At 40.8% G+C, this 8,717-nt stretch overlaps 1 long non-coding RNA gene across 1 annotated transcript; it reads right to left on the minus strand.

Annotated features, from left to right (window-relative positions):
- Positions 1 to 399: 399 nt before the first annotated feature.
- LOC114073057 lies at positions 400 to 8,360 on the minus strand. The gene is made up of 2 exons (XR_003574273.1): positions 8,266 to 8,360; positions 400 to 447 (listed from the first exon to the last, which is right to left on the minus strand). It is a non-coding gene; the product is annotated as an uncharacterized LOC114073057 (long non-coding RNA).
- Between the last annotated feature and the right edge of the window lie 357 nt (positions 8,361 to 8,717).

The following is an 8,717-nucleotide window of genomic DNA, read 5'->3' on the forward strand; positions in this document are numbered from 1 at the left end:
CCGTAAAGGCAATCCATCTACGTCCTGAGGACCTCGCTGCCACCGTCCAAGCGTGCTTGGCCCCGGCAGATGAACCTCAGGATTAAAGGGTGGGCTCAGTTCCGCGCACACTGTGTCTCACCTAAAAAATCCAATGCGCAGGCTGGAAGGTGGAAAGACCTTCCCCGGTTCTTCGTTCGCGAAGAGACTGGCCACACACCACACACACCTAATAGCTGTACTACTGATTTTACAAGTGTATTTTCACTAGTGAGGTGCAAATTTTGACCTTGACTTCCTTCACTACTCATGCAATTATTGCACTTGAAATGCTCTACGTACCTTTATCCGACCACCACTGAGTTCCTCGCTAAGCCGCAATCTCGCATCCACTACTCTCTTCAAATCCCTTTGCAGTCGTCGTCCAAAGTCCCTGAACATCGTGGATCCTCCTGAGAGAACCACATTCTGTGCAGAAATTAAAGACACATGCTGTAAATCCAGCTTCAAGCAAGTTTCCCAACAGCCAATGCTGCAGATGTGACTATTTGGATCTTACCATCATAAGGGAGCTGACAAGGTACACAGAACACCTTTCACTTCATCCTATTTAAAGAAGCCTCGTGGTCCCCTACTTTCTTTTTTTCTCCTTTAAATACATTTATGTAGCATGTGTTATTACAAAAGATGATTCCATTACAACAGTGAGTTAGTACCCCACATGTGCAGAGCAGCAAAAATAAGACACTACATCAAGAAATTTCCCAGGGATGCTCATAGTAAGCAGTTTTAGCCCTGACACCAAATAAAGTCTCAAGCCTCATCATACCACCTTAGGACTCAATTTTGTTGAGTTTTTTTTTTTTTTTTATTTATTTTAAGAGTTAAACTTCCAAACATAGCAACCAGCAAGGTCAATGATTCTTCAAAAAGGCACCACTCCTCCACAGAGGACTGCAGCACAGAGAAAGGTACGATGCCTTTCTCCTTGCTTGGCTGGTATTACCTAGTTTTCAGAGCAGAACCAAAAACCTCTCAGCCTGGACTTGGACTTGGATTCTAAACAGGGGGTTTAGAACATCCCATCCCCAATCCTGATAACATTGCAGCATCACAGACTAACACAGAAGTCATTTCAAAGGTGGGGGATTCAAAACAGGAACACTAGCAGCAGCAAAAATGCAATTAATAATCAGAAAAAAATGAACTCTTTGTGACAAAATTCATATGTGCCCCTGTACAGTGCTGCAACTGCAACCCCAAGTGCCAATTAGCACTTACTAAAACCACTCATATGCCTTAGACACACGTCCACAAGGAATTCAGATTAAGAGTTCATCATACACAAGTCAAAGGATTATCTCTCAATAACAGTTTTTGACACTGCAGACCGAGACTGTGCATGTAATGAAAGAATCCCTGACCCACTGTTTTCACCCTGCACAAGAATCTTAAGAGTCAAAGACATACATAATAAGCACTCAAAGTGCAGATGTAAGTGCTTGGAGTTTACGCAACAGATAACAAAGAAAATCTTGTTTGTATCTTGTAAAGTGATAAGAAAGCTGTTTGTTTATTCATTAAAAAAATCCCTGCACATCATAAAAACCCATTACAGTAGGAAAAACTCATTTCTTCACAGCTTCAGATTCTCACAGTATAAAAGAATGCATAACAAGGCAGGTGTGCTTAAAATAAAACCACATGTCCCAATAACGTTACTGAAACACTTCCTAAAAGAAAGAGGAGGACAGAGAAGAGGAAAGGAGCCACGGGCATAAGCAGGAGTCAGAAATCACAGTTGGCCCTAAAATTAAATTAGGAGGGAGACTCCCCCTGCTCCTCCCCATACACAAGAACATCTCTTCCCCTGCCTCAAAGTGGTCACGCACTCCACATGGGAAAAAAAAATTGCTAATAGGGAAAAAAAGACAACAACCAACCTGAGTGATGAAATAGCAATTAAAAAGATGCCATCAGAAAATATTACCTGGAGATAATGAAGTTGGCGAAGACTGTGAAAGCAGTAATTCTATTCAAAGCAAATTAAACTTCAAGCATACTCCATAAAGTGGACAAAGCTAGCACTAAAAATAGATTTCAGAACACACCTGAAAATATTTTTTCAAAGACATTCAAGACCAACTCATACAACTTCAGAGTTAGCAGTAACACTGGGATGATCCTTCCATCCAGTTAGTTATCATTCCAGAGTTAGAGGCTAAAAGGTTATACCTTCAACTTTCAGAGTATGATTATTCAAATACTTCTACACACTGAAATCAGTTTAACAACACAGTGGCCAAGGAGAACAGGAGCATCAGGGTCCACATGTTGAAAAGATGAGTCACCTAACTATCACATATCTGGACAAGCCAAGCCAAGCAGGACTTCGGATATAAGTAATTATATCCAAAATACCAACTGACACCAACTGTCATTACAGGATGGTTTATTACACAGTCACAGTTCCCCTGCTCTGTACACTTCTTGTCAACACTGGACCAAATCCCTGTTAACTCTTTAGTAAAAGACTTTTCACATACAGGTTTTGGTAAGTTATCTCAACCTGGCAGGTCAGACTTCTGGGAGGTCAGAGGCCTGGTGCTCCTCACTCACAGTGAAAACAGAATCCACATACAGTCCCCACCTCTCAAGCACCACACCCACCACTCACAAAGGACTGATCAAAGGTGGAAAAAGATGGTCAGATTAAAAAAAAAAACAACAACAACAAAAAAACCCCAAAAGACAAGCAAGAATCTACCCCCTACCCTCACAAATATCTTCTCTAGAATAAGTGAGTAATTCCAGTAACTATTTAACAAAAAACCTAACAATCAAGCACGTTGAATATGTCTGTTGAGCAAGCTTACTAGTGAAGGCTAAGCTTTCAGCCTGCCGGGGAATTCTCTGGCCTCCCAGAAAAAGGCATCAAGCAAATTAGTCTTTAAATATCTGTTTCCAGCTGATTCCTTTAGAGAAGATTTCTTCTGATCTTACTGTGCTCAAACAGACTTTGGCTGGTTTAACAGCTCTAAGCAGTCCACATATTTCTCAGCTAACACCAATTATCATACCTGCTGATGAAAAGAACCTCCAGATGATTTTTACTTTTACAGCTAACTGGTTGAAAATTAAAGTTGTTTCAAAGGAATGTGTTCCCTCAGAAGAGAGAGGTGAAGACCCTCCACACACCTGACAAAGTTAACCATGAGAAGTAAATAATGAAAGGGGGGATTTCTGGAAGGAGACCAGGGGAGTGGATAGCAATCATAGAATCATTAAGGGTGGAAAAGACCTCTAAGATCACTGAGATCAACTCAGGAGGGCTGGAAAGAAATTTCTCCCTTCTCATCCCTATCCTTTGCTTCTCTTCTGAACTCTGTGATACTGAGTTTGTCTCTGCACTATTTCTGGTACTATGCTTAGACAGAGTAATCTTGCAGAAATATGAAGTTACTCAACAAAAGCAACCCAGTTCCTCTAACAAAAATCTCTAGCTAAATCAAGTTTACATAAAATTTCTAAAAACTTAAATTAGGTTCTGTAGAACTTGGCACTACCAAACAGAAGGTGCTGAACTGGTTTGTGCATCTTCACACTGTACCGTGGTGTAAGCACACTCTCAGCTGGACAATTTAGACTTCGCAGCACCAAACTGAAAAGCATCCACTGCTTTTTTTTTTGATTAATAAGAACAACACATCCCAATTTCCCTTCCTTACAATTCACAGCCCAAATTAACGTTAACATGACATGACCAGACCACCAGAGACACGTAATGAGAGGAATATATAACTGTTAATAAAAGTTATTATGGGTAAAAGCTAGAAGGTTCACAACTGAGTCAAGCACGTTATTAGCAAGAGAATCAATTAAGCTCTACACACCTCTGTTAATTTGGTTAGAACAGGTTTGCCAGCACAATATGGAAAGTATAAGAAGAAATATTGTACATACCAAACAAGAAGTAAATGTATTGTGAGAAACACTATTTTTAATATGTTTACTTTTAATGATGAAGAAACCTTTTCTTCTCTCCTTAAAATCGTGATTTTCAATGTTCATTTAACAGTTCAAGTAATAGCAAAAGATTTCAGCATGACTTACAGTCGTGCTGTTCTGCAGAAATACACCTCAGACACAAAAGGAACCATAAAATCCTGCACACGTGTTGAGCTACTGTTAAACCAACTAGCTAGGGTAAAGTTATAAATGTAATTACAGCTGGGACAGGAATAAACAGGGCTTCTCCTCAGTACTCCCGTCCTTCACTGACATGTTAATCAGTCGGAGCTTCCACTCGAAGTAGCCTAAATACCTTTCCCACGTCCTGCTATCAGTGCCAATACGATGTGAACCCCCTGGCCTGGAAGCCTCTCCAGCCTTTCCTCACCCTCAGAGCCGCCTCGCCCTGCTCGGAGTCACTGAGTCCTTGTGCTGGAGCACACATCAGCAAACCCAGTTGAACAGTGCCACCTACCCACCACGCTGAGCAGCTGGAGCTGTTATCACACCGAGTATTTCTATTTGCCAGCAATTCAGGTCAGCAGTGACAGGAGGGGGGTGTTTTACCACCCTGTCAGCCTCCCGCGCCCCAGATCTCTCCAGGCCTTTGAGGACGGGCTGTTACGAGCTGGGCAGCCAACAGTTTAACTTGCTAAGTGAATGCTGACACAAGTGCAGTCCAAATCTTAATTGCAGTAACAAGCTCAAGTTCACTACTGTCCCCAACAGCTCTGCATACCCAGTCAAAACATCACCTTCTCTAAGAGTCAATATTGTTAAAATCCTGTGCCCATGCACGTGTGTTTCGACAGAAAATCTGGATGTTTCATCTACAATAAAACACCACACTTGCCAATACACTGCAGTCCCCACCTTATGCAGTGTTTTCAGCTCGAGAAGCAGGCTTAAAAGTTGAGAGATCAAGGATGTTACCAGTTGATCCGCCGTTATCTGATTCACGAACATTTTAACAGGCTTGGCTAGGATATGTCAGAGATATTTCTGACTGAATTTACCTGGTTTCAGATGTCGTTTATCCTAAATTCTTTCACTCGTATATTTGTGCCAAAAACACAGTAGAGGAAAGTTGAAAGAAGTCAACTGCTGGAACAGCCAGTGACCCTACACTTAATATGCTTTGTACTGGGGTAAGGCACAGACCTTGGAACTGTTAATACTGTTCTCATCTAAACTCTGGGAGAACCTGGGGAGAGGCTCTGGATGGGGGAAAGGGAAGATGAAGCAGAGTGTGGAATAAAAGCGACAGTTTCTGAACTCGTTACTAACAAAAAAAAAAAATCTGCTTTTATTAGAATACCAAGAAGTTTTTAGAACTTTTGAAAGCCCTTTGCCCACCTTTAAAGTTATTATAACTACATTCACTGGCAGATTGGTTTTTGACACTAAGTGTCAAAACTCGTGCCCTAACTGACAAACACTGGGACAAGTTTCAGAGCATTTCCTGGTTGAAAAGAGATTTTTAAATAGCAACTAATCTTGAAAATTTTCAACACTAGCATCTGCTGTGGCTGTACCACAGAGCAGATATTCACCACCGTGTTCAAGAGTTACACTGTGTTCAGTAGGGTGCTCACAGGAACTTGAAAGCTGGGTAAAGGACCCCGTTGTTGTGCAGACCACAGTCCCCACCGTACTACTGCACTCCCCCTATAATTTCTCTGCATTTCTGTGATATCAGCTATACTCCATATTATATTAATTATCAGGTAAGTATAAGGAAAGTCTGTGGAACAATACTTTAAGAAAAAAGGAAGCTGCCGAGTTCTTAAAATAAAAAACCAGAACTAGATGAACTATACACCATTTTTCCCAAAGAATGCCAAGGGTGATGCAATGTCTCATTGAGGCCCCCAAAAGCAGCATTTCTAGCTGCATGCAGGACGAGGTCATTTTTCAGTGGAGTTCACTACATAGGAACAATTAACACAGCCAGAATGCTAGATTATTTCAGCCATGTGGTAAGATTAAAAAATTATCTCCTGTATAATTTCATTTGAGCACTCACTTTAAATTTCATTCTATTTTCCGAAGATTTGAGTTTGCAAACCAAAAAAAAACCAAAAAAAACACCCTACAAACAAACAAACAGCCCACTCTCTAATGACCCTGTAAACAGTGGTCCAGAGTGAGATCCTTTTCTGGATCAATGCTGAAACCAGGACTGACATCCCTTCAGCTGGGTCAATGCTGAAACCAAAATTAGCATCCCCTCAGCCAGAATGACTCTGGAACCAGGACTGGTGACATCTTTTTCTCTCTCTTTTTCTCTCCTTCTTTCTTTAATTCAACTCTCCCTCTTTAATTCCTCTCTTCCCTTTCACCCTACCCCTTTATCCAAAACCCACTGCTGTGTGCTTATACAGTAGGTCAGGGACTAACACACTCATGTCCATGCCAAGAGTGTAGTTTATTACTAAAACTTTCTGACTGTTTGCAGACCCTCTGACCTTTATCCCTCCTTTCAGCCAACGAGCATTTACAAATCTGAGGTGCTTCCTACCCCTTGCTGTCACTGATCTGTTGTCACAGATCTGGCTGAAGAAGTCAGTCTTATGAAGGTTCTGCTGGTCCAAACAGCAACATGAAGAGAGATGTTGATCAGACTGGGAAACAGGGACAGTGGCTATAGAAACTCAGAAAGAAAAATACCACAGGACATCAAAAGATAGGTTGTGAAACAATGATTCAAAGGCTACATACTACATAAAATCAGTAAGAAGTGTACTCTTAGGTATTTTCTGCAGGAACACAGAGGAAGAATCCAAATGCGTTTGATGGAAACCCAGCTGCAAAGCACAGGGGCCTTGGTTGGCCACCACACTTGCAATTGTGGGCAAGAGAAACTGATAAACCCCAGAGCTAAGAGAAAGTATGAGTGGATTATTTCTGCATCCATACACTGTTTTAAACAGTGAGAACAGAGATGCTCAACCCTTTGCAGCAACCTTGATGAAAGAAGTTGGCAATTATTATCATTAATAACCACTCACATCTATCATTACATTCAACAGCCAATTGTGCAGTGTTGTTTAACTAAGCAAGTGAAATGAAAAACAGAAAATGGAAAAACAAATTCTCAATCAGTGGTAAGCCAAGGGAAAGTTATTTGCCTGCTGATTATGGTGAGGCATGAGTAACTTAACCTTAGCTTCTAAAAACCACTTTCTGGAAGTCAGTAGTAACCTCACCCTACCAAGCAAAGAAGCTGCTGCTCTAGGGCAGCTTTGGGCTTTTAAGGTAAAAAGCAGATACAGCACAATCACACACTATGGGCTTCCTAAACCCTTCTGCAACACACATGAGCTTAAAGCCTTTGAGGACATCTACTGCAAAACTCACTCCACATAAAAGCCTCTTAAATAGTTTAACTTTGCATTTTAACCTGCTCCACAGATTTGCTCTGAAGTGCTACAGCTCACTCTAGATCACAGAGCATGTGAACCAGACAAGTAAAACAGACTGCAAAATTTTAATAGTTACAAATTATCCTGGGATACGACTTCGTTGGAACTTAATGGTCATTCTAACAGGTGAGGAAAACTACCCCCTTTTACATGAGCAAGAAAAACTCTTCGTGCCGTTGCTTTTTACCATCATTTCCAAAAGGGCATTGCTGCTGCTCGAGAAGAAAAAGGGGAAGCACAAGATGTGCTGCCAATACAGAGAGAGCTTGCCATGGACTACGCACATCAGTACCTTACTTTTCACTTCTTAAAGAATCAGGGACTGAAACTACTCTCTAGACTACAACCTGGGCAGGTTTTAGCTGGCCTAACTACTGTCTCATGCACTTTATCACTGGGTTCAATACTGGCTAAAACTGCAGACAGTGGGCAGGTACAAGACAAGACTATAAAAAGAAAATTTATTTGAAACCACTACTAAATAAAGTAAGGGAAGAAGAGGAGTGAGAGGGGGAGATCATGACCTAACCCTTAAAATGGGCAAAAGTCAAAGTCCTTTACGCATAAGAATTCACATTACAAATGTCAGATACAAATAACATCCCTCTGCCTCAGTTCCTCAGGAACAATACTTACCTATGTATCAAGCCATTACAGATAACTCTTCTTTCAAAAATAAAAAGCATCAAATATCAACTGGCCTTTGGAAGTGGCACTTCGTTTCACTTGAATTTTATTTCCATTCGAAGTTCACATTTCTCACAGAAGTAGTATGTATCTGTTTCTGATGATGATATTGATAATTAATCTTTAAAGAGATTACATCCATCTTACAGCAGAAAGACCATACCTTATATAATGGACGCCGGACATCAATGGGACAGTTCTGTATAACTTCATCAACTACATCCGAAATGGATTCCATGAAATCAGGATTAGCAAACTAAAATGAAACAGAACAGGCATTGGATTTTTTCATCCAAAAACAGGTGAAACAAAAAGGCAGAAATAAGACTGTGAAGAGATTTTGTAATAGAGGATGGGTGAGAATCAGTCTTGCTTGCCACTTATCCTGCATTATGACAGACACACTTCCATATGAGGGAAATAACAATTCCCTTTTTTGCTGGGAAATTCAGATTCTCTTCCTTGGCCATAAATTCACTGTCTACAATTTATGCACTATGGACCTTTTATCGCCTGTGACACGAATTTGAGCTCTCCTGCAATATCAAAATACTGTTACTGTGCAGTGTGGTCCTGCCTTTCCTTTTAAATGAGAGAAAAAGCATCAGTGTGCAA

The sequence above is a fragment of the Empidonax traillii genome, unplaced genomic scaffold (genome assembly GCF_003031625.1).
Source record: "Empidonax traillii isolate 1590-97213 ecotype Southwest subspecies unplaced genomic scaffold, ASM303162v1 scaffold5138:size8852, whole genome shotgun sequence".
NCBI classification, from domain to species: Eukaryota; Metazoa; Chordata; class Aves; order Passeriformes; family Tyrannidae; genus Empidonax; species Empidonax traillii.